The sequence below is a fragment of the Balaenoptera physalus genome, assembly GCF_965194825.1.
Source record: "Balaenoptera physalus genome assembly, chromosome: 2".
In the NCBI taxonomy this organism is placed as follows: Eukaryota; Metazoa; Chordata; class Mammalia; order Artiodactyla; family Balaenopteridae; genus Balaenoptera; species Balaenoptera physalus.
In genome coordinates this window covers 151,229,567-151,255,902 of record NC_138883.1, presented here as the reverse complement: position 1 = coordinate 151,255,902, position 26,336 = coordinate 151,229,567, and the positions used below count along the sequence as shown (strand labels likewise).

Here is a 26,336-nt window from a genome sequence, read left to right as displayed (position 1 = left end):
ACTTACTTCACTCTGGCATACATGTAACTCTTAACTGAGTGCCTGAGGTGTGGAAAGGACTCAACAGATAATTGCTCACAGGTTGGATACTGTATGTAAAGAAGAGTGAAATGAGGCCAGGCACTGTGAAAAAGAGACTCCAGCGTGGCCCGCAGGGACCCTAAATGGAGGTGCGTCATTCGCTATCGGTTGAAAAACCTGGGCAGGCCAGCGGCTGTAGGAGTGAGCGGCTGTGGACTTGCTCAGACGGAGGCCGAAGGTGGTGCAGGCGGGATACAGCCCACCCTGGGGGTCTGACAGGAGGCTGCGTGTGCACCTAGGTTATTCACAGGCACCTCGAGAAGAGAAGGGCCCATAAAGTGCGGGGCTGTTATTGATGGTGGTGTGATTATATGTCTCTTACTGCACAGATATATCAGCCTGGCACTTTTTCACTTACTCCAGGAGTTTTATAAGGTACAGTTCAATGGCTTGCTTGCTTAGTGAGTAATTTTAATTTGTGCATCCAGAATGATAGATTTTTGAATGTTAGCGACAGCGAAGGCCCATCACTCATCCACGTCCCCCTGCTGCTGCGGGATCACCCGCTCTGCTCCGTCATCCATCTGATGTTCTCACCAATACAAGTCGAGATGTCTCAGCTGGGAGGCTTTCCTGCTCCTTTAGTAAAATACGCAATCAACCAGAAGGGAAATTATTCTAATATAATATCACACTCCCATTTTACCAAACCAAATAGCATCACACATTACATTTTTAATTTGTAATCATCCCATATGTATATTGATGGGCTTTATTACTACTGATCTTTACCCCAGAATAGAGTCCTTCCTGCCAGCTGTGTGAAAGGTTTAGTTTTTGTTGATTATTTCACTTGTGTGATTGATTTAAAATGAAAATCAGTGATGAAGAAGTTTTTAAATACCCTGAAACTGTTACGTTGCTGCTTCCTGTACTCTTGGCATCCTTGTTTATTTTAGGATTCTGTCAGTATAGTAAACGCGTCCTGTCCTCGTAGGAGCGCTCTGTCCCTACAATGTGCATTAGTGTCTGCAATGCCCTTTCTCTCAAGGATGAAGCAAGTGCTGCCTAACATTATACTTTGATGATTTTATGAGTTTGCGTATAGTAGCTTAATAAACGTTTGGGGATATTCAAAACCTGTTCATCATGGATTTTCATTTTAAATCAACCACACAAACATAATTGATGATAACTGAGCCCCTCTGGCTAGGTTCCTGGATTCGATAGTTGGCCGGTGACCCTCTCTTTCTGTGGTCACGGGGTTGATATCACCCCTAAACGCTGAAGGTTCCAAAACCTGGGTAGGGTTTGCTTTGGAAATGACAGCTCTGTGCCAATGACCCATTTTCTGTATCTCATATAATTATTAACAAACGCAGATCCAAACGCTCTGGGAGCTTCTATCTGGGACTCGCTGTTGGGGATGGTGGGAGCTGGGACGGGCTTGTCAGCTCCCCTCTGCTCCACGTGGACCGTGGGAAATCCCAAAGCAACTGCTTCACTGGCCGTGCGCCACCCAGGAGGCCACGGCAGGGGACAGAGGGCCACCGTCCTGCTCACCGTAGGCCGGGCCTCCCCTCTCCTCTGCATCCTTCCCGCAGCTCAGAGCACCCCCTCTGGGTGCAGCCCAGGGCTCCCCCACCTCCAGCTGCCTCACCTCCAGCTGCCTCTGCTGCTGACAGGTGTCTCTGAGCCAGCCCGGCGGCTGAGCCCCTTCCCTCACCAGCACTCACCCCACAGCAGGGGAAAGGGCTACGGGCTGAACTGGGGGACAGTCGCATCAGGCCGTTTGAAATACTTTGTTCTGTTGTTGTTATTGTTGGTGGTGGTTTTTGTTTGTGTGTTTAAAATACTTTGAATTGAAAGGCCCTCCGTGGAATTGCACCTTTAAGGTAAACTATGCAAAACAGAGATTAAAAGTGTTTCAGAAAAGTAGAAGAAAAATTGGAAGAAGGTTTTAGAGTAAAAAGAATTGTAGTAAGTGAAATAAACGTTTTCAGATTTGAGGTCTTCTTCCAGACGGAATTATGAGATTTCTGAAGAAAAAGATAATGGCAATATTTGATCATTTTACTCTGCAGCATTAATTATGATTATTTTAAATTTTCAGGATAATGAGTTCTGTAAGGATGAATCCAGTTGTATCGTGACTTGTACACATTATAAGTAGAACCTGGAATTCCTCCTCCCCCAAAAGTCTCCAAAGGAAAGAAATTATTCAAGCCAGGGTGCTGCCTTTTTCACAGCTATTAGCACATAAAGTGTTTCCTGAGGTGATCCCCTGATGTGAAAGTCAGTTTGTAAAATCTAGTCCTTATTGTGAAGTTATCATTATTTTATTACTAAAGCCCAACTCTAAGGCAGGGATGCTTACTTCCATTGGCAGTTAGCTGTGAAAATGGAAGGGTACAAAGAGATGGCACCATGTATTTGTGGATATAAATTACCTTTAAATCTTGAGGCTCAAACGTAGATCTGACTCTTCTATTCTCTGTGTATTTCATATCAGCCAGATTGCAATTTCTGAGACTGGAAATATTAAGCATAGAGTTACCAACCTTCACGTTGCCTCTGTCATCCACAGCCGGTGGTTCCCGGAGCCCCACCGTGCACGCACACATCACACGTGGACACATGCGTGTGTGAGCACACAAGCACACGTGCCCTCGCCCTGACCCCTTCCACCACCTCCCTCCAGGTGGTCACCCGGCTGCACTGTTCTCTTAATCAAAGGCCAAGAGCAAGGAAGCGTCTGACTGCAGCAAACACTCACAGAAATAGATTACCGTGAAAACCAAAAAGGCAATAGAAAGGGGAAGTGGGAGATACTAAATTTTTCATTAGATCCACTGCTCCAAAGCTCTTAGGCTGCGGGCTCAGGAACACTGCTTTCTTGCTGACCCATAATCCAGTCTATTTCAGGGAACTTGGCAAAAACTCAGAATTGTGATGCCAGTGGGTTTGAAAAATTGCCGAAAAGATCAAGGAAATGGATGTATGATCGTGGTGGAAAAAAGTGATGATTAAGGAACCCTGATAATTTAGGTTCAATTTTATATCTTTGCTGCTGAATTTTAGGAATGAATGGCTGTTACCTCCGTGAAGCTTGTAGTTAGTGATTGTATAAGCATGAAAAGATCTGCTGGACTTGAGTGCATAGGAATCAAAAACCCAGACCTTGTTTTTGCTCAATTGCACCTAATACATCTGTTGTACTCGAGAATTTGTTCCATCTTAGACGCTCCCGTAGAATTCTGAGAACCGTAAAGATACTGGTATCTACCTATCTTTTTACCTATCATCTGTCTATGTATTTATCATCTATCTATCAATCTATCTATCATCTATCTATCTATCATCTCCATATTCCTCAAACATTGTCTGGAACTTAGTAAGTATGGAATAAATGAATGAAAAGCTTAATAGAAATTAAGGAATAAGTGAACGGATGGATGACAAGTAAACAAATAAACCAAACCGATTGGGACAGCACAGCAGCCACTCTGTGCATGCTTATAATACACAGGACGGGTGCTTACAGAGAGGAGATTAACCGGAGAATAGACTAGATGTGGAAATACTGAGGATCTGGGATGATGTGGTGATGAGACCGGGATATGGTGCATCTAAAGCAGTTGTAGAGGGGAGGGGATTAAATCCAGATCAAAGCACCTTATTGCTGTGGTCACTGGTGTCACTGGTTGTGTTCGAGAAGGAAAGAGCCACCAGTACGTTGAGAAATACAAAGCTGGAATAAAGCTACCACATTCAGGGAGGCGGGGGATCTAAAGCATCTCTGGTCTGTTGGACCTGGATTACGGTCGAAATGCCAGACTTGTACTAGTAGAGACGGGAGGATCGATGCGAGGAACCAGCCAACTCTGCCGAAGCCCCGACACAGACCCAGTGAGGAGGGAGACAGGTCAGAAGGTGCAGAGACTGTGTCCTCCTTTACCTGCTGGAAGCTGTGTGACCCCGCCATCACCCTCACTTCACGCGCTGGTGTCCGCTCTCAAATCTGTAACATCAGACATTAAGACTACGTCATCTTTTTGCTTACATACTTGAAATTTATGACTTTGATTTAAAATTATAAAATATTATTCAGCTTATCTAACTGGATAATCTGTTATTATTGTTAACTAATTGGCCACCTGATTAAATACATTCATATATAACTGCCGTACTTTGCCCCTGTGAAGAAAGCACAGATCGAAAGCTGACTGATACCCCGGCTGACTTCACATTTGTCCCTTAGCCTATCGGTTTGCCAACAGGCGTGTTAAACAGGGCTCCTGTGAATGAGGGAGGTTGGATGCCACGGAGGGAAAGCCGCACTTTGTCCATCTCAACCCGGCGCTGGCAGGGCCCTGTGGTGGAGGGAGATCAAGATTGGAAACATACCTGAAAAGAGACCGTAAGGGCTCTGTAACCAATAACCGTGGAATCCTCATTCTTAAAGAGCGAGAAGTAGTTCACACTGTGGGGAAAAATCGGCACAAACGAGGCATCTAGTTAAGAGCAGGTGACGGAGGCAGAGCTGCCGGGAGGAGCCCTGCCTGTGTCTCAGGCACACGCTGCCCCCAAGTGCACCATGTAAATGTTCTGAACAGCAGAACTGGAACGTTCCACCGGGCTACAGAAAGCCAGGGTTCAAGCACACTCATTTAGTAACGAATTATGGCAGTTTGAAGGAAGGAGAAAAACATGATTGCTGAAGAAGGGAAATTGTTGTAGGCCTTCACCAGGAGGTAAGAATCCTGTTTTGCAAGGAAACACACATAGAGGAAGAGAAAGGAGCAAATGAGGTTCAAAAACAGGGAACTGGGACTTCCCTGGTGGTCCAGTGGTAAAGAATCCGCCTTCCAATGCAGGAGACGTCGGTTCGATCCCTGGTCGGGGAACTAAGATCCCACATGCCACGGGGCAATTAAGCCAGTGCACCACAACTACCGAGCTCGCGAGCCTCAACGAGACAGCCCGAGTGCTGCAAACTACAGAGCCCACGCGCTCTGGAGCCGGCGCGCCACAACAAAGATCCCACATGCCACAGCTAAGACCCGACGCAGCCAAAAGAAGAAAAGAAAATTAATTAATTAATTATATAAAATAAATATTTTTTAAAACTGGGAATTTACACGAGTCGTGGGAAGAGAAGGGGCTTGGAGCTTGAAAATTCTGGAGTGTGTGCTGACAAACTAAACATTTTGGTTTGGATCGTGGTGTTGCCTAATTCTCAGGAATGGAAAAGGTCAAAGAACGATCTGAAAAGCTTGCATCTTGGTGTCGTATACGTAGTAAATACTGAAATATGACTTGATATCCTCATCATGTAGGAAATGGTGTCCTATCCTAAGAAATCCCCGACAATCCATCACCCAGAAATGTGTGATGTAATCTTCCCTTAACTTTCTTTCTGTAGGACGTGATCTATATCCAGCAAAGATGAATGTAGGTTACATTAACTCAAGTGCTTTCAGGCCAGACAAGGTAGTTCTTCCCTCTCTGTGCTGGAACATCACCAAGTAGAGGCCCGCGTGGTAACTGGGGAAAGCTCTCCGCACCCATTCAGCCTGGATGCATTACTTGTTATCATGTGTTGGAAAGGAGTGTAAGACCCCACTGGTCTTTCTTCCTTAAATTTAGTACTTTGTCTGGTTTTTAAAAATATAATATGTGCCCACAGTAAAAATCTAGACAATTCATACAGATACTAAAAATGAAAGTGAAAAATCACCCACAATCCCACCACACAGATTTAAGTGGTTTTATCATTTTGGTTTATGTCCTTCTGGATATATTTTTATGCATACACATATATACAAAGCTATTACAAAAATAGGATCATACAATGATGTTGTTCAATAAGTGAATTTTTAACCTGACAAAAGTTATAGAAATTCCGAAGTAAAATATGTTATCAAGGTAAAATGTTGCATATACTCCTTTGTATGGATACAACCTAATTTAGTTTCTGTTGAATATTTATAGTGCTGATATTTTTTTGATCTTATGAGAAACACTGGCTTGAAAATTCACGCACGTTTGCCAATGTGAACTTATCCAATTACTTTTTTAGGATAAATTCCAGAGTGAATTCTGGGGTCAAAGACAGCATGGGCCCTGATACCAAATAACATAATCTGTCCAGGGCATTTAAGTGCCAGAGTTGACAGAATGTAGCCTGCATAGCAATTATTTTGAATATTCTAAAATTTCTTTTTCAAGAGACCAAAAGGAGAAAAAAGTTACAAAATATATGTAAGATGGAAACACACTACAAAAAGACCCAAGTCCCAAATGACGTGACCTTTTCATGGGCTAATAATAAAATGAACAAAGATCAACAGAGGAGTCAGTGGAGACCAGAGGAGAAGAACATGGGCTGATGGAGGGGTCGGTGATGCCATCTGAGGTCACTCAGGTCGTAGCAGGACCCTGGAGAAATGATGCTTCTCTTCTGACTCAGCTTCAGGATGACTCCTCCACAGGGCTTTTCAGACACACATAGAGATGTGCAGGTCTTACACCCGAAGATTCTACCCAGTACTTCTTAGGAGAGACTCAGGAATAAGTATTTCTCTCCAGAAGACTTGATGTACAGAATAGAGTTTAAACAGGATCCTTGCTGAAACATTAAACAAACATGCTTTCAGAGATGCTGTAGGAGTTCCATGGTGTAGGACATACCAATGGATACAAATTTCAAAATAAAATTTAGAACAATCATTAAATAACTTGAAAAGTCATCACTTGTCTTGGAATTAAATCATCTAGTGTTGTTTTGGTTTTTATTTTGTTTTGTTTTTTTGAAGTAAGAATGGTGGTAAAATTAAGTAGTGGATAAATAATAAATGTGAGTTCATCTTTTTGAACCACTGCTTCTGCTTCAGAGGAGCTAAGTTTCCAAAGTTAGTCAACATGACATTTTCTGATTTGATTGGAAGGATCCTGTATCCATAACTTTCATTGCCAGAGTGATTTTTTTTTAATGGGCTGGTCCTTTACACACAAACTCAATATCACCTGCTCTGTTTCACCTACCATTTTATCCTTGAATTGACTTTACCTTCTCACTAAGAAGTTCTGTTTCTTGGTGACTTAGGACTGAAAGGAATGCGAATCACACCATCCTCAATCACTCAAGAAATACTGAGTAAGCACCTACAATGTCGCAGGCTCCATCCTCCACACTGAAGCTGCAATTGTGGGGAAAACTACATCCTCATGGAGCTTATAGTCTGGTGATTCAGATGGGGAAACAGAAACCTAATGAAATTAAATAATTTCCCAGTTGGCTAGCAGCAGAGCTGGAACCAATCTCATGATTCTCTTGAGTGTTCTTGTCACTATTCTCTGTCACCATGGGCTGGGCTCCCGGGACCCACGCCATCCTGGGCAAGCAGCTGGGAAGGTTGTGTGCATCCCAGCACAGTTGCTCATTAGGGACCCAGGTAGCTTACGGTGTCAGCAAATTCAGTAGGTGAATGCAGGTAGAATGCAGGTCGGGAAAATGGAAAAGGAAATGCTAAACATAAAAACTTAGATCCCAGTATATGAAAAAGGCCAGCATGTCCCTCTCCTTTCCTGGTCATATCGAGAGCTGATTTACCAAACAAGCAGCTGGTTTCAGACCCCTAACACCCAGTGGCACGTTCTACTGACAATAATTGCTTTTCCCCAGAGAAAAGTATAGCATTCCAGGATTCCTCTACCTCACTTTGCTTTCAGTGAGAGTATAAAGGACAAGTAAAATTTGCTTTTTGATATTAATTTGCTTAAATGATCTGAAGGAGGAAAATGAATTAGAATCATTTCCTGTCCAATTCACCACTTAAGCAAATACTGCCATTTTCCAGTAAAGGACGGCGGAAAGCAAGAGTTCCTTACAGGGGCAGCATCTGAGTGACGTTATCTCTGTCTTGCTCAGCACAGCTGCCTCAAACTTTGAAATTTCCTAATGGAAATCCTCCCTCCAGTGGGCAGGGAGCCTGGCAGCCGGAATCGCTGGGATCAAACATGGCTCCTCAGAGCGAGCGCTCGCTCGGCTGAAAACAGGGAGCACTGACCGGTGTGAGGGGTGACGCCCGATCTCGCCTGCTCCTTGAGATGAATAATGGCTCCTTACACCGCGCACATGTCAGGCTGAGTCACAAACAAATGGGTTTAAAATACACCGCCTGGCAGACCTCCCATTCACTGAGACCTTTAAAATCCAAATGCCTCCAGTGAGGCCACTTGCAACCCTTTTGTCATCGTCCCGTCAATTATTCTCGAACGTGAACTCACGTCTCCTCATTTCCATCGCGTCACGCTTGGAAGTGTGCAGCGGGGCTCTCGTGAAGGGCGCCCGGGAGAGGCCAGTGTGCAGCCCATTAAATAAGTGTTCCTTTCCTCGTCCTTATCACGGCCTGAAACAGGCTGATGTCAGCATAGGGGCCGGCGCCAACCTTCCTGTTCCGAAGCGTAGACCCATCAACAGAGGTAAATAAGCAGGTGTCCAGAGCGAGGCGCGGGTGTCAAGAACGCGGGCTGGAGCGATGGGCTGGCCGGGGCAACTGAATCAGGGCTCCATCCACCTCGTGAAAAGGGAGAAGGGAAAGGAAGAAGGAGGAGGTCGCCCCTGCTGAATCGGGGGCCGTTAGCTGCAGCATCCATCAGAGGACCCTGTGGCCGCCTCCGCTTCCGCAGGTGGGAGCAGATTCTCAGGCCGGGGCTGGGGTGAGCTGGCAGGACACACAGGCCAGACTGGGGGTGTGGGTCAGACAAGGAAGGAGGGTCAGCCTTTCGGGGCTCATCCTCAAGCCAGAGAGCCTGGGCGGGGGTGGTTAGTGCACAGCTGGAGTTCATCCTTATGGGGAAACCGACGGTTGATTCCATGTCAATTCAGAAGCCTCAGAACCACGCCCCTGGCTGTTCACGCACCAGCCACTCCCGACCCAGCGCCTCCAGGGCTCCTGCCCGGGAGAAAACCCCAGGCAGACGTGGCAGTGCGGGTGGGAGTTCACTTTCCCAGGGAACCAGGAAAGGCAAGCGGCTGAGTCAGAGCCCCACAGTGTCCCCTCAGCATGCCCACAGGAGGGATGCCTGGCGTGAGCGTGATGGGGTTTTGCCCCCCCGATCTGAGGCTGGCTCAGGTTCCGGACCCACAACTGTGGGAACAGGGCTCGGGCTCGGAAGAGTCTCGGTGTTGTACATGCAGTGTTTATGGCTAAGGACAAAAGCAAGGGCAATATAGCACAAGCTTTCCCGAAATCTCAGGAAGGAGAGACGTTCTCACCAAGCTCTGAGTGAGAACCATCAGGACCCGGCGGCCCCCTGACTTTCCTAGGACTTGGATAAAGTGGTTTGCATCTCAAGTCACTTCTTCCTGGGCCCTGAGGGGACTCTGTCTGTAGGGGTGGGCGGGGCCTCCGCAGTTAGGAGGGTCTGTCCTTCCACCGTGGAGACGGGCAGAGAGTGGAGGGAAAGCGGGGTCCAGCCAGGGCTTGGAGGGTGTCCAGGTAGAAGCCTCCTGCCTTCTTCCAGCTCTCCAGGGAGCAGGGTCGCCATAAACGTTTGTGTCGGCCGCATGGTAGCCTTGGAAGGACGTCCTTACTGTCCAGTGACAGATATTTCCCCAGGTGTGAACTGGGATAGAACAGGTCCCAGTGACAGCCGGACACACGGGATTCCCCACGAAACCAACTGGCTCCATCCTCCCCTGGCCGGTGCTCAGTGGCCGGAGCCCAGGACCCTATCAAAGAACCACGAGGATCCGGTGGGCCCCAGGGCAAGGCTGCAGGGCCATCCGGACCCCCTTCTCGCTGACCGAGGCCACAGCTCTGATGAATCCCGCTGTCCTGCTCCCATTCCCCTCTTTTTCCTGGTCCTGCACTGTCACTGCTACAGCTAAAGTTTAGTTTGAACATAGAGTTGTTTTTCAGCCTTTATAAACCAAAGGTGTTGAATTCTTGTCAGTGATCAGCCCTTGATCACTCTTATGACCTTTCCATTTTATTCTTTCCCCTCATTCTCTGTTTTCTTTTTCTACCGTGTCCAGGACAGTCATCTCCTGCCTCGAGGTGTGACTTTCCCGAGTTTCCCGAGATCAGTGCTAAAGCCCACACTCTCCCTCTGGCCTCGCCATGAGCATGGCGGGTTCCACCTTTGCCTGCAACATGGTCGAAATGAATAATTTTCCATGTGCTTGGCAAGGTGTCAATACATCTGCAGACAGGATGTCTTACTCTAACTACATCAGACCCATCAGATGCGTGAGTGACTGAACTCGTGAGCTTCTCGGTGGCGTCTTAGACATCTCTCTTAAGTCCTGAGCTGATGCAGGAGCTAATAGCCTCATGCGGCTACTCAAATTTAGTTAACAGTTGAAGAACAACATTCAAAATTCAGTTTCTCAGTCTCACCAGCCACATTTCAAGTGTTCAGTAGCAACGTGTGGCTGGTGGCTGCCGTGTTGGACAGTCCAGACCCAGAACATTCCCGTTACTGCAGAAAGTTCTGATCGGAGCCCTGGTCCGGACGGAATATTATGCTACTGAAGGATGAACATTAGATGGAAGATATTTTCCAGATAATAGACATTAAAATAAACATATTCAGTATCACATGGTCATTGAAAGACATTAAAATCCCAAATTCATTTCACATTCAAATAATTGAAAAGCAGTTGGGAGTTAATGGTTGTTCCACTGAAATAGAGAGCTGTACAAATGTGCCGGAGACTAACTCCTTGACTTTTGTTCCCAAACGTTAAGTCCCTCCTTCTGAGCACTCAGGAGCGCTCTGTATCAGCAATAGCAGATATATTTTTATACATTTGTGTATTTTGGTTAGTTTGTTTACACACCATCTCATTCAAAAAATATTTGAGTGGCTAAGTCATAGACGCAAGAGGATAAGAACGGGGCAGGTAGTTGAGGTAGAAGAGTACGAGGGAGCCAGAGAGAGCGGACAGGACACAGAAGTATGCTCAGGAGTTAAGGGTTTTGATCACGAATAGAAAGCTGCTCAGCTACCAACGCAGAGGGAGACGTTTGATCAGCGTTGACGTGACAAAACGGTTCCGTCCCACGGCTCCTCCTCACCAAGCGAATCCAACCATCGCTCTTGCCACTGTGTCTCAACTAGTCACGTTGAGCGCGATGCTATAAACTCATTGTGTTCCTCTTGCCAGGGCATCCTGGGTACACACTTTGTAGTGAAAGACTCTCCACTTACTTACAAACCACACCTGGAACAGCCAGAACCAACCAAAGTCCCAAACTCACACAGGCAAAAAAGAGTTCCCGAGCTGAGAGGGAGAAGAAAAGCCACCTTGCCATACCCTTGAACCAGGGCGACCTGCACGGAGGGGCTGCTTCAGGAAGCAGCCTTGGTTTTCATCCGGGACCCATGCAAAGTGCCGTAACAGCGAGCCCCCCTCCCCCGCGGAGCGCACTGGTGGAGCGCGTTTAGTTGCCTGAGTCATGATCAGTGGGTGTGCTGCAGCGCAGGATGAAACAGGTCCTCAGAACTGGTAAACGCCCAGGTGAGCTGTCAAGTGAATTTTACAGGAATCGACGGGGCAGCTTCCCTTCTGTTCAGCAGGTCCTTGTTGAACGTCCACTGTGCAAAAGGCTCTGCGATGGACACCCGCTGAGCACCCCCACGGACCAGCAGCGTCTTCCCAGCATGGGGGGGGCTCTTCCAGCGTTGCTCGTCTCTAGTCTGTGGCGGGAGGTCCAGCCTGAGAGAAGGTGTCACCAGCCAGTGAGGGGGGAAGCGTGGAGGCAAACCCGGGGCTTCTGAGCCTTGCAGTCTAGAGGCTGCAACCCTAACCCTCTGCTTAACAACGCACGATCTTGATTTCTTCAGAAAGAGCGTCCATTCTTTAGACTTGAGATTTCTCGTCTATGAAATGGACACGGTGACGCCAGCTCTATTCGGCCAAGCTGAGGATCTGACAGCCACAGGGCTACCTGGTCTGGAGCCTCATGTGGGGACCACCTGTGCCATCTGTCCGTTCCCTCCAGGCTCAAAGGCCTCACCCGAGCCCCAGCTCTCCTGTCCTGTCGGTTTTGCTGTGTCCTCCAAAGGACTTGCTGCACGCACACGCACATGGGCACACGCACACGGGCACGCACACACACACACACAATCTGCCTCCTCCAGCTGGAATTCGAGCTACGTGAGGAAAGAGATTCTGACTGTTCTGTTCCCTGTTCCTTCTGCGTGTGACCACAAGGCCCCACCAAAGGGGAGGTGCTCAGTAAACATTTGGTGAATTAATGAAAGTCATTCCCACAAATCATCTCTCTCCTGAAATCAGCTACTCAACTTAACGCTTATGTTCACCAACCTCTTAAGTGCACCTCGAGGACACCCCACCCAACCCCCAGGCAACACACACAAGCAAATAGAACAAAACAAGCAAAAGAAAAAAGACCTGGGAATTGAGAGTTCCTTCTATAATGATATTTGATTATCACTGATTTTATGGCAAATGGTTTTAATGTCTAGTGCAGATTTAGGTCAGACTCTAATGAAGAAGTGACTGCTATTATCGATCCAGGATGAGAATAATTATTACAGCATCATAAGGGGCCTTATGGTGGCATCGATTCTACCCTGCATCTCCCAAGATCTCCAGATAGGTTTATTAATAGGAAATTCTAAAGAGAAACTGTTCCCACAGTTAGCACAAGACGTCTCTTAAATGTGAGTTTTAGTCTGAAAATGGTCATCTGCCGTGGTTGAAACAATAGAAACCGCTTCCGCGAGTGAGGGGTAGAGATGGCGGGGCTCAGAAGCAATTCGAGGTTGAAGCACAATTTAAAAGGCCCAGCCTCGACTCGGGGAAAGAATAAAAGAGCCGCGCCCGTGGTGCTTCATCCTGGAAAGGGCTCCGGCCAACACCCCTTTGCATCCCTGGTTGGGAGCCTCATTAAATTCCCTTTCCCATTTCACAGCTGTTACAAAGTTTTCCAAAAAGACTCTGGAGCTTAATTTGGATTTGAGCACTTTCAAGCCCATGAGGACCTAATGAGAAGCTGGGCGTCAGCAGTCTGGTGCCACTTACACATCCTTTCCTCAGACAAATAATCTAATACCTCTTCCTCGAGTCAATGAATTTATTAAAGGCAAATAGTCAGTCCCTCCTGCAAATCCTGCAGAATCCAGCATTTTGACTAAATGACATTTAGCCAAGTTGTAACTCTAATGGCAGAGAAAGCAGTAACGGCTCAGTCCTTAAACCTCCGTCCCAGGGTGGATATCATTTCCAATATCCTGCACAAATTCTGTGAAGGGTTTGTGCCGGGTGGACCCCAGAGGGCTTCTTCAGGATTAGTTAATAGTGAGAAAGCATCAGGCTAAATTTATTGGTTATGGTCTCCCATGATTGCATAAAAAATAAAATTAAAAGGAAGCCCCCAAAGAATAGTTTATCAAGCGTGGTGATGGTACCTCTCTGACAGGGAGACCATAAAATCATATCAGCGACCCCCCGATGGGATATGTTTACGGGGAAAGTCAACAAGATTGATCATTTTATCCAGGAACGGCATTTTAGTTCAACATGCTGTTGCCGTGAGCCCGAAAACCACACTAATCATCTAATGCATGGCATGCAATAAAAGCAGGAAACAAGAACCATTATGGGGTCTGTATAGACCTGGCTCCTCATGGCACGCGCTGAAACGAGGCCTGTTTATAGCGGCTCTTCCTTCCAGTCTCTGCACCGCCGGCTCATGGGGCGTCCTCCCCTGAAGGCAGAACAGGGCACGGCCCTCAGCGGAGCCTGGGTTCACAGGGGACTTCTGGGAGCCCTGCAGATCCTGATGTCGCTAAAGGCAGGACAGAGCTCACACGCGCTGCTGCCCCAGAGACCAACCTGACCCAGCGCAGCGTCCATACCGCGTGCAGGGCATGCAGAGACCAGCGTGCCAGGGAGGTGGGCTGGACTTTCCTCACCTTGGAGGTGAGGACACTGAGGCTGGGTGTTCCCAGGGGCAGATCCAGGCCAGGATCAGCCAGCCTCCAATCCCGCCCGCAGCTCCATCCTCCGGGGGACTCTGGCTGAGGCTCTGTAGGTCCCAGAGCTGGAGGGAGTCAGTTCCTGCTCGGCCCTCCGTCCTCTAGGGCTCTTGTGACTTTTCTAGTGAATCTAGAGTCAGCGACGTCCTCCAGGGCTCCTGGTTGTGCTGGTCCGGGTGGTTCATGCGTGTACAAATGACCCCTCCTGACCTTGAAGAGCATGTGGCATGGGTATTCGTACTTCTCTCCGTTGTGCCCTTTAGATCCCCGAATGACGACTCCTCGTCTCTCCTGGGCTCACACTTTACTGAATCGTGGGGCCCGGATCAAACGCCTAAGATCCGAGGAAAGCTCCGACCACGGTGCCAAGAGCTGATAGGAAGCAGGTCGTCTCCACCTGCCTGGCCTCCAGGCAGGAGGATACTGGGTCCAGCCCCTCTCCCCGGTGGTCTCTGCCCTTTCCTGCTAATGGCCATCTGCAGCCCCACTCCCCGGGTCTCTGCCGGCCGCCTGTCTGGCCCAGATGACTCACCCCCAGGAGAACCACCCCCCGCCGCCCCCAGAGACGGTCCTGTCTCCTCACCTGTCTCCCGAGCCAGCTCACGGGGCGGGCGGGGGAGACGTGTCCCTTCCCTGCACGAGCTGATGCTGAAGTGTAAGCTGCACTCATAGGTTAATCCCTGTTGAAAACTGTCACCCTGATCAAGTGTGAGCATCGCTGGGAGACACTCAAACTCCAGGGAACGTGGTTGTCAGATTAGCATCAGGAGCCGAGGCGCCGGGAGCAGGTGTCGATCCATGATCTGGAGGGAGGGACCCAGGGGAAGAAGGGAACCAACCCTCTGCCCAGAGGAAACCCTAGGAGGGGTCGCCACCCCACCCTCCTGGGCTCTGTGTGTGTGTGTCTCCCAGCGGGTCCAGCCTTCCTCCTGCTGACTCCGGCCTCAGCCCCATCCTTTCGTCCTCTCTCCTCCCCTCCCAGCACCCTGGACCCACACTCACCAGCACAAGGCCCCTTCCACCATCCCACACACAGATTTAGTTGTCGTGGCTACTTTGCACTGTTGTCTCCTGCCCCTAATATCAGGAAGTCCCTCCATAAGGGCGAGTAAGTGCTTCAGCCCGGGAGAGGGAAGGGGTCAGAACATTCCAGCCTCAGGTGCTTCCCAGCAGTTTCCTTGCTCCTAAGTTCCGTGCTCCTCTTGTATAAAATGGACACAGTGATGAGCTCCAAGCCCAGGGCGGGGGGGAGGGGGGGGACCCAGGGGTGCACAGTAAATGCGCTAGGATTCCATCGCTCTCAGTTAGCGATGAGGTCTGGTCTCAGACGCGGAGACACCCCAGCTAGGGTTCGCCCCTCAGCTCAGAGGGGCTGGACGAGGTGACCTCTCGGCACCTGTAGGCCTGAGACTCGATCATTTGGGACATTCCACAGGCATTCTAGCCTTTCCCCCCAGAAACCATAAATACTGTAGACAGAATTTCTCTATTTCAGAAGGGTTGCTGGAGGTGAACTGGAAATGAGCCACATGACCAAGTTCAAACTTTTATGAACAAATTCATGTGTCATTAAATTTCTTCTTGACCAATAGCACCATATTATTCATCTTTATGTGAAAAATATTCAGAGGATCGTCACAGCAATGAGCACACCTAATTTTATTTTACCCAAAGATGCAGTAATATAGAGATCAGACCAAGCGTTAACGTACGTTATCAGATAGTAAAAGAAATAACTGGTAACAGATAATTATCAGAATGTGTCCTGATTTTGATATCAAGGATGAGAAAAGCCATAAAAAAGGATAAAATTGAAAAATTATTTATTACCTTTTTTTTTTTTAACGTGCCACACATGTACAGAAAGAGATAAAGGAGAGAGTTTGGAGTCTACTTAATAAAAGAAGATGTCTGCTGACAAACAGATGGTGAGGAAGGAGAACGCAGAGCTGTGGGGTGCTGTGCGGCGGGGGCCCCAGCCAGCGGGCTCCCTGGGTTAGTAGTCAGAGCAAATGACTCAGGGCTAGAAGGTGCTTGGGTTCTAATTCAAGCAGAACGAGCTTTTCAGCGGGAAGGTGTGTGTGTCAGAGAAGCCACAGGGAGCTCACTTAACCTCCCTGCGATTCAGCTACCCAACCATGAACTTCCCCGGAAAGGAAAGTGGCATGTGAGTCATTTGTTACTGCCCCCCAAAGAAAAAAAGACCTGCTTTCATATACTCGCATCAGACTTGCCTTCACGACCGTGGTACTTCTCAGCTTCATCATCGTTCACAGACCTTCTGATTGTGCAGAACACGGGCGCAGGTGGAACTAGGTGGGCACAGCTCTGCAGGGAGTGAATTTATTCGTGGTGTGTCGTGTGTGTGTTTTGTAGAACGAGGCTCCCACGTTTGAGAATTGCACAGTCCAGGACAATTTTTTTTAATGTTGGGCGAGACTTGAGACTGTGACACAATAGTATCTTCTGAGTGGCAAAAATAAACAGTAAAAATACCTTAAAGACCTTTTTAGATATTGAAAAAATGTAGCTCTAAAAAACGTACACAACTGCACATGTTTGCAAAGAGATAAGCACCAAGATAGTGCCAGAAGTTTCAGAGCCAGATGGGCTGTTTCCCATCAAGCAGGGAGAGAAGTAAGACGTGAGCAGAGTTTTGGAGAAATGAAGGGGCCTGAATTGCTGGGAGAAGTGGTGTAATTTAATTAATGATAGTGGAGATAGGGCATTCTTTTAGTTTTTTCTTGTAAGTTTTATTGTAGAATGTGCATGTTATGTATGCATTTAGGCTTAACCTTACTGCTGTTTTCTAACGTTTTTCCAAAAGTTATTTAAAACAGAATTAAGATAATATGCTCGATGGCAGCAGAAAAAAATAGGAAATGAGTAGAATGGTAAGAGAAAAAGAATGGCACCATATGGTTATGTTATTACCCAGATCTACCCAAAACACAGACATCTTAGCAAGATTTATTGAAAAATCATTCCTTCTTGCTCGCATAAAGATTATTTTCATGCAATAATCAGACACCGTGATCCCATTTTTTTTCCTATTTGACAGGGGTTGTGAGGACCCCTATCAAAATAAATGTTGCGTTTATACAGGTTGGGAAGCGGATGATTTCAGCCACCAGGCCTGTCCCCGCGTCCCCGGGTAACGCTCGTGGAAGTGAGATGGCTTCAGACTAGTGCATCTACGGCGTGATGGAGCCCGCGGGAAGCAGGCAGGTGGCCCGAGCGAGCAGCACGGGGCTTGAGGTTTGGGGTGGGTGTGCTGCAGCCTAACTCCTTCGCAGAGACAGATTTAGTAGATTTACTTCTTCCAGGGTTGCTGCGTCTTGAGTCTCAGAGTTGGGAAGGGGCGACAGGAAGCCTCGGGGAGAACTTCGCATCTTGAAGGAGGCAGGCGGTGCACAAAACCACATTTTCTTCCTCTTGAGAGAATGAGAATGTGTGTGTGCGTGAGTGTGTATACACATGTTTCCCCAGAGCCCGGAATTCAATCCTCTTTCTTGGTGTGTTTGCATGAAATAGAAAATTGTTAAATGCAGTGTGAAACATCTCAGGGCTCATGCAAGTGCTGTCGCGGGTGTAGGCGGTGCAGCATCAGAGGACCCCTGGGAACCCCCAGTGGGGGCTGGCGCATGAGCCGAAGTCTTCCTTTGTGAAAACAGTGGAAACGGGGTCACTTCTCAGACACTCCCAAGGAGGTGCCAGCCGCATCCTCTCCTGCCGACCACCCTGGCTGCCAGTGGCCGCCTCAGCTCCAGAATTGCCTCACGATTGCGGGTTTAATTTCCCATCTCACCAGGCTGTTCCCCGAGTGTGGTGTGTATCACTGGCCACCTCAGGTATCCGGGGGGTAATGACTATTCAGTGCGCAGAGTTCTTAGAAAGAAGAGAATAAAATCTGAATCCTGCCCTCGGCCGGCTGATTAACAAATCAAATGGCTTTGTCCTTAGTTGAGACACTGAATTTCTGGCCTCCAGGCTCTTGTCAGTAAAGAAAACCTTGAATTCTGTTTTCTAATCCTCCTGCAATGCCCAGTGGGGAGAAGCGATATTTATGGAGGATTGTCTGAAGGACATGAAGTCCATAAATTCCCCCGGCTAGTTTACATTTACCCTTGGATCCAAACAGGCTGCAGGAGAGCGATATATCTGCGCTGTCTTGATCGGGGCCTCTGTGGAATTGCTTCTTTGTAATCTGTTCTTCACTATTTTTTGTTTTTAATTGAATTAAGGATAGTTTCCAGAAACAGATAATGAGTGAGTTTGGGTACTCACGTGCGTGTGAAGAGAAAGTCGTGATGTCGGGAGAGGATTCATGTGGGCCGTTTATTAAAATGCAGGTTCTTGGTCCCCCTTCGGTCATTCTTTTGGGGGCAGAGCCCAGGACCCCAAGTTTATCAGGTCACCACGGTGACTCTGGCACAAGTGGTCTGAGGGACACATTTAGAAAAAGATTGCTTTTGAGAACCTGGAGGAAGCTCTGGACACGTAATGCTACAAAAATTAGTACATACACAACACCAAATTCTGTGCCCAGTTCCAGGAGAATCAGGAGGATCTCCATGGATACCAAACTAAAAACTTTTTGTTGCATACATGTTTAAGCTGACCTACAGGACAGGCTAGGAATCCATCTCCAGGTTTCAGACTCAGCAAGATGAGTGCTTTTCTGGAACAAGCAGTTCGTTTTTATTTTATGATTATTGTGAATCTTGTCAGAGATCATAATTTCTTTGCACTGATGACAAGGAAGCTCTTAGCTAACTGTGCACCCACCTCTAATGGAGGGACAGGATTTTAAGATTTTTGCCGTGTCCCTATTTTGACTCCTATCTTATTGGCCTGATCAAATTGTTCCATGCTACTACTCACCCAAAATTTGTTTTTATCCTCTGTGTTGAAAGTATTTATGAATATAATTAGATATAATTAGTTAAATTTATTATTTTGAATTAGCAAATATATTAATAGTTAAAACCAGCATAGAGGTATCAAGACTTGGTTTGGGAATTTCCACTGCTTGTGCCATGGAGCCCTTTTTGACAGCTATGGAAATGGAATTTCAACTGGAATCATTACCTCCCAGCAGTGCCAGTTCTACTCCCTAAAACTTTCAAAAAAGACAGAAACGCATCAGCACTTTGGTTTACGTAACCTGTAATTAGGTTAAAAACTCTGTAGAGCACAGGAAGAAAACCAAAATAACAAGAGGCACCAGGCGGACAATTAGACATGAGGGGAGGTGGTGGGGGTGTGAATATGGGGCGGGGTGGGGACCCAGGGGACCAGACCTGGGAGGAGTCACTGTTAAGAAGTAGGGAACTGGGAATGATAAATAACCACAGTTTTTCTAAAAAGTCAAAAACCTAGCTTTTTTAGGTAGAACTATCCAAAAATAGCATATGATGCCACATAAAATGTGTCACGAGTGTGGGTTGTCATTTTAAATACCTGCCGAATAAGGGTTAAACGATTCTAGAAGTCACTTCTTAGTGTAGACAGAGAGGCGTGAGTGAGTGATGAGAGATCAGAGATGAGAGACAGGAGGCAGGAGAGGAGAACGAGGAGTGAGGGGTGAGGGGTGAGGGCCTGGGATGGAGATGCTAGGTGGTGATGACTGAGGAGCTAGTGGACCCATGGTCCACAGTGAATCACAGTAATTTATTCTTTTGGATTTTAAAATACAGGTGTTAACATGATTTCCTGAATTAATGTTACGCTAAAGTGTTTATTTTGGTTTGGATGGGGTCTTGACCCTGTGATTATACGTACAGTCGAAATCTAAATAATCACACTTACTCGTTAGGTAAATTCTGGAAGAATCACACAGGAGCTATTTGTTGGTTTTTACTGTGACTGTGCGTGTTCTGAGAAACACTTTGTTAAAGATGTCTTGAAAACTACCAAGAAGAACTCGATTTTCTCATTATTACAAAATAGTCTCTAGGATTTATTTTCTTCCGTTTGCATTTTCATTTTGAAATCAGGACTAGGGAGTTCCATATTTTTTTCTCGATGACTTTTTCTAATGACATTTATACACATTGAAAAGTTTAAATCTGATTTTTTTTCTGGCTCCATTCTATAAATCTTACGCTTTTATTATGAAAGTTTTAAATGTGTATTGGTAGCTAAGAGTTGAGCTTTATTAAAAGCTGATATGGGGAGATAGTGTTACACCTGCTTAGAAGTTGGTTTTGGTTACGGTTCATGGAGATTTGCTGTTGTCACCGTGTGCTGGGGACCCAAGAGGTCTCTTCCCAAAGAAGAAGCCATTGATGAATTTTAATAACATATCTAAAAACGCATGGTTAATTATGGGATTTTCTTACAGGAGATGAGAAGCAGGGAGATGGCATCCAAAGTTTAGGCACTTTGGCCACATACAGCATCTCCACTCCCGCAGTAGTTACTGAACAAGCAAGAGTGATGAGAAGACTGCTAACTCCAGGCTAGTGGGAAAGGGTGTGTTTGCCAGAAAATTTGATTAAAGATGTAAGCCATTTGCATAGACATAAAACTAGGTTTGTAAGAACCTACGTAAAGGCATCTTGGATATGCAATTGTGTGTGTGTGTGTCTGTGTGTCTGTGTTTGTTAGGGGGAGGGTTACTGAGGAGGAGATGAAATTAAGGAAAGTTTTGACAAACGATAGTGATAATGTATCTCGGAGCTCCTCCTGTCCATACATTTACCAATGAAATTATTAGTCATAGGATGTGTGTAATTTCAGATTTATTAGACAATGTCAAATAGTTTTCCAAAGTATCTACTGATTTCTACCACCACAGCAATGAACAAACATATACACACACATCTGATCTCATGAGACATTTCCATTTTGCCAGTCAGGTCATGTTACTGTTTCCCTATGTCTGGAAACATCCTCACCAGTCTCACTGTCGCCCACGCCAAACTCCATATCCTGCAGGGAGCCTTCTCCACCTCATCAGCCAACAGTAACCCCTCCTTCAACTTCTATGGAATTTATACTCTGAAACAATTACTTCTTTATTTAGCCAAATTGTACAGACTTGGATTTTCTAACCAGATATTTTAAGTGTGTATGTGGGATCTCCTCAATTAACTTATAAGCTGTTGAAAGACAAAAATGATATTTATATATAATTTTTTATTTCACACTGAACAAGGTACTTTTGAAAGATGATTCCAGGTTGAAGAGAGAATAAGGACTAGTGTCTGAAAGAGCATAATTAGTGATTATGGGTGTGTGTGTATATATATATCTGTAATTATGTTACATAATTATGTATAATATGTATATATAATTTATGAGTAGTTTTCTATCAATTATTTATATGAGAAAGAGGAAAATTAACTGTGTAATAAGACTGAAAGGAACTCAGTGGATGGATAAGAAAACAGCTTATAAATGGACCTTCATTTTAAATGAGCCTGTTCTAAAATCCATCTCAAATAAAAGAGTAAATTTTCTGTGTTATTTCAGCAAACTTACCTAGAAGTTTCTTGCTAGCCTTTAAAGTGCAGATCATCAATAAATGTGCAGTATTCCAAATGATGGAGCCAATATAGGCAATTGGTTAGGCACATGAATTCTCTAAACAGAAAGACCCCAATCCATACTCAGAGTGCGTTAATTGATAGTTGTGATTCCTTGTGTAAGTTCCTTAACCTTAATGAGCTTGGTTTTCTCCTTGCAAAATGGGCATTTTGATATTGTGTGAAATTCTCAACAACTTCTGAAGCAAGTATTATTATTATTACCACATTTCGTCCATGAGACAAATTAGGCTTATGGAGTTTAAGGGGCATGTCTTAGATCAAAAGCTAGTGACTGCCAGGGTAGGACTAGGTCTGAGGTTCTCTGAGTCTGTGCTCCAAGTCTTTACCACCAGATCATCGTGTTATAAATACTAAATACTATTAATACTATTCTAAAGCTCCTTAATATTTGATTGTTTCTACTACATGTCTCAGTCCAACAAGCCAAAGTACACAATAATGCACCCATTGCTCATAGCCCAGTGTGCATTGCTCTTCATAGGATGAAATTCAGTTACATGATGGTGGTGGTGACATTCATAATAACAGTGATGATGCTGGTGGTAGTGATGATGGTGATGATGGTGATGATGGTGATGGTGGTGATGATGGTGATGATGGTGATGATGGTGATGATGGTGGTGGTGATGATGTGGATGATGGTGATGATGGTGATGGTGGTGATGGTGATGACGGTGATGGTGATGGTGGTGATGATGGTGATGGTGATGATGTTGGTGATGGTGGTAATGCTGGTGGTGATGTTGATGGTGATGATGGTGGTGATGGTGATGACAATCATGATGACTAGAAAGGTTTGTAATTTTCTTCAGACCCAAACAGGATGATGGGGTTCTAGTCTCTATTTCTGACTCAGTGACATGGAAAATGTCTAAAGCTCACACATCTTAATGCCTGAAGCCTGCTCCAAATCTTTTGTAAGACTATGTTGTACCCAAATGTAGCACTGGGGCTGGAATTCTCTTCCTCAGTTTAGGTGTGCATGTTCACCATTGCATAGTGGCCCTGGATTGGATTTATTTTTACTTGGCACCATAACCTCTGAGACATTTTCCATTGAATTTGGAAACCATGAGTTCTCCTTTTGTCCTCAGCAAGGTAGAAATTCTCTGGGGGGTTTTATAAATGAACGTAAAAGTGACCTTCTTGATATGAACTTTGCATATTTGACATACAACTTGGATATTGCCTCCAGCATGGAGCTTCCAACTGGTTGCTTTTTACGGATAATTCTCTTAAAGCCACGTGCTGTAACTGAGGAAATATTCTTGCAAGATTGGTTTTGTAGCAAGACTTAAAATAATTCAGATTGCCAATTTCTACTACTTATGCCGAAAAGCAATTTTCAAATCAGCCATATCATGCAAACTGTGATCTAAAAACTATTTTAACCAAAATCAAACTATTTAAAATTAGTGGGTGGTCCAAGCCTTCCTGCGCAGAAATATACAAGTTATACCTGTAGTTTGGTTGATAATTTAAAATAATAAAAAAGAGAAAGCCTAGAAAATCACTAAATCAGCACAAGTTTGGGGTTTTAACCAAAGATTACTCAAGAATATCAATATAGGAGAGGTTTATAGTTGGGGGGTGGGTAGTAAAGGAAGTGGCTTCTCTTGAAGCTGGACTAACCCACCAGGCATACTTTTTACTAGATTATAAATTTATTTAGGGTGGTTTGGGGCATGCGGTGGGCATTTGGGAGGTCAAAGGCCCCCTCCCACCCCTTGGCTCAGCCTGCATTCTATAGTTAGGAGTTAGAGAGTAAACCTAATTCCGTTTGTGTGTATGGTTATTTAATCATTCTAAAACGACACTTTAATGTGGTCACCTGGCTACAGTAAGGTTGCCTATTTCAAAAGACGTGGAGCTGAAGGAGTGGAGCTGCCAGCAGTTGGTGTCCTGCCAAGCTGAAAATAGCACTTAACAGGCTTTTAATCTACTGCCTGGGCTATCAGCCCCATGAGTGCTGTTTTAGTCCACAGATTTTAAAAATTAGAACAAAGGGTTATTTTCCCTTAGCGTTCATAGCTGGCAGTGCTATTACTGCAGTGTTAGTCACGGAGCAGAGGTTCTCTAGCAAGTGCAGGATTTCAGTTTACCACGCACACAAATATGTCCGTATTTAAAGGTAAACAAGAAGCAGGAATCCAGACAGGACACTATTTCAATCAAAGGCAGCTCGTTAACCTCAGACGCAAAGCTGATTTTCAGGAGACGCGGCTACTGGCTAAAAAGGTGTGCTTATTCCATCAAGCTTTTAAAGTCTGTTTAGAGGAGAATTTAAAATGGAGTAAAATGCAGACCAAGGGCAGGACCACACCTCTGTTACTGCATTGTCTTCCCCGTACCCAGCACCTCGTAAATACTTGGTAAATGGATGAACAAATTAATCAATTCATGATGATACAGGTCCCAGCAGGTCACTGAGAGGACCACAGGCAGATCACCAGAAAGCACTACGAGCGTGAATGAAGGTCCCTCTTCCTTCCTTTATGACTTTCTTTGTGACTCGCAGAGACACAGAACATTCTGGCTTTACCCCCCACCCGCTACCGATGCCCCGCACCCCCATGTGTTCATTATCCTGACCTGAATCTATCACGGTCTAAAACTAGAGCATGTGGACTTACTGCAAAAATATACCCAAAGAAAGAAACAAAAGATGGAATAAACCTACCGTCCAGGAATTAGCCAAAAATAAGGAATTTAATTTTTTTCTTTAATGTGCACCACTTAATACTTCATAAATAGGGCGAACACTCCCATTATCAAATAGCAAAAATAAAATACTATGACTGACACTGTTGCCAAAAATGTGAATCCTGAGTTTTTAGTCTGGGGCCAATTTTATTACTTACTTGGCCAAAATGCGCATTCGGTGGTCACTGTGGCCTGGTGTAAAGTTCTGATGAAGCGTTTTTAAATCTGTGTTGTGTCGCACAGCTTGTGGCCTGTCCGAGTCTGTGTTTCACAGCCTCAGCGCATTTCAGGGTGTGTCAGGTGGACTGGCTTGCCCACACGGGCCCGAGTGTCTCCGTTGGGTCTGAGCTCAGTGTCATAAAAACCAGGCTCACAGCCCTCACTGTGGCCTGTGCACGAAGCTTAAACACTCATCCCATCCTACTTCAGTCCTGGTCCCTTTCTGAAGTCCCCTCCCATGGGCCACAGGGACAGTTGTTCCTGGTTCACAGACTAACCACACCCCCCAGCCCCGTCTAGCCTCAGATGACCCACCGTCACCGTGAGTCACGTCTAGCTGCTCCCAGTTCTGGAGGCAAGGATCCAAAACCAGGGTGTCGGCAGGGCCATGCTCCCTCCGAAGCCCCAGGGGAGGGTCCTTCCTGCAGGCCGGGCAGGGTGGTCTCTGAGTCTCTGTCTTCTTACAAGGACAGCAGTCAGGTTGGCTCAGGGTCCACCTTACCCCACTGTGGTCTCATTCACCCTCACTGATTTCACTTTCAATGACCCTCTTTCCACAGAAGGTCACGTCTGAGCCCCTGGGGGTGGGACCTCCATATATCTTTTTGGGGGACACGACTCCACCTATAATAACTAATTCCCTAAAGGACCCAGTCATTCTCATCGACGGCCCTGCTTCACTGCCACCTGCTAAGTCCTGCTTGTTCCCTGCTCGGTTTACTCTCTGTCTCGAGCCACTAAGCTATAAGGGCCAAGTGAGAGAGAACCTTTTCTGTCCTGTTCTCCGCTCAGTTCCCAAAACCGAGAAGACGACACTCAATAAACAGTTACAGAATGAACATATATTTATATCACAAAATAAACTATCAATGACATGAAGGGCCAGTGGCATCTTGACAATATACAGAGAAATAACAATAACCCTCCTATTGCAGCATTTTACAGATTAAAGATAGCTTTCTCACGTCCTGTGATTTTTACAACAGTCCAGTGACCCGAGCAGGGGGCGTGTGGTCCAGTTATTAACATGGAAAGCAGAGACTCGGGGAGGCGAAGGCTCAGCCGCGAACAGCACAGGCGTGAGGACATCCTGGGCTCTGCTTTTCTTCTCTTTTCTCCCTTCCTGAATGATGACTTCAAACCAGCTCCTCGCCTTGTGGAGGGCCGTGTGTTAATGTGAAAAGATGAGTGTGGACCACGGGCCCCATGTCCAAGGAGGTCTGAGCAGGTGTCCTCAGGGATGTGCTGCCCATTCAGTCTGAGCGTGTTCATTCCATTTCATTCTCTATGAAAACCGCATCTCCGTTGGGAATTTTTACTAGTTGGCCCTGTTCACCGTCAGGCAGAATGACAGTTGAGGGAATAAGAAGTTGGACCAAAGGGGTGGGCTTCCTGGGGGGACACACCACGAAGGCTGCCCTTTTTTTCTCGTTATCAGTACTTACTTAACAATTCGAGGGGCAGCACACGACACGAATGGTGGGTGTCTAGGAGATCATAAAACTGGTTAAACCCAAAGGATGCATTTCCTCTGGCTGAATACCCAGAAGTAGGGTTGCTGGGTGGCATGGTAATTCTATTTTTAATTTTTGAGGAATCTCCTTTCTGTTCTCCATAGTGGCTGCACCAATTTATATTCCCACCACAGTGCACGAGGATTCCCTTGTCTCCACATCCTCACCAACACTTGTTATTTTCTGTGGTTTTGCTTTTTTTTTTCTTTTGGATAAGGGCATCCTAACAGGTGCGAGGTGATATCTCACTGTGGTTTTGATTTGCATTTCCCTGATGATTAAGGATGTCGAGCACCTTTTCACG

At 46.1% G+C, this 26,336-nt stretch overlaps 1 protein-coding gene across 1 annotated transcript in view; it reads left to right on the top strand.

The window, feature by feature from the left end:
* The window catches only part of ADARB2 (adenosine deaminase RNA specific B2 (inactive)), a 372,865-nt gene that overhangs the window by 158,152 nt on the left and 188,377 nt on the right, over window positions 1-26,336 (top strand). The window lies entirely within an intron of this gene.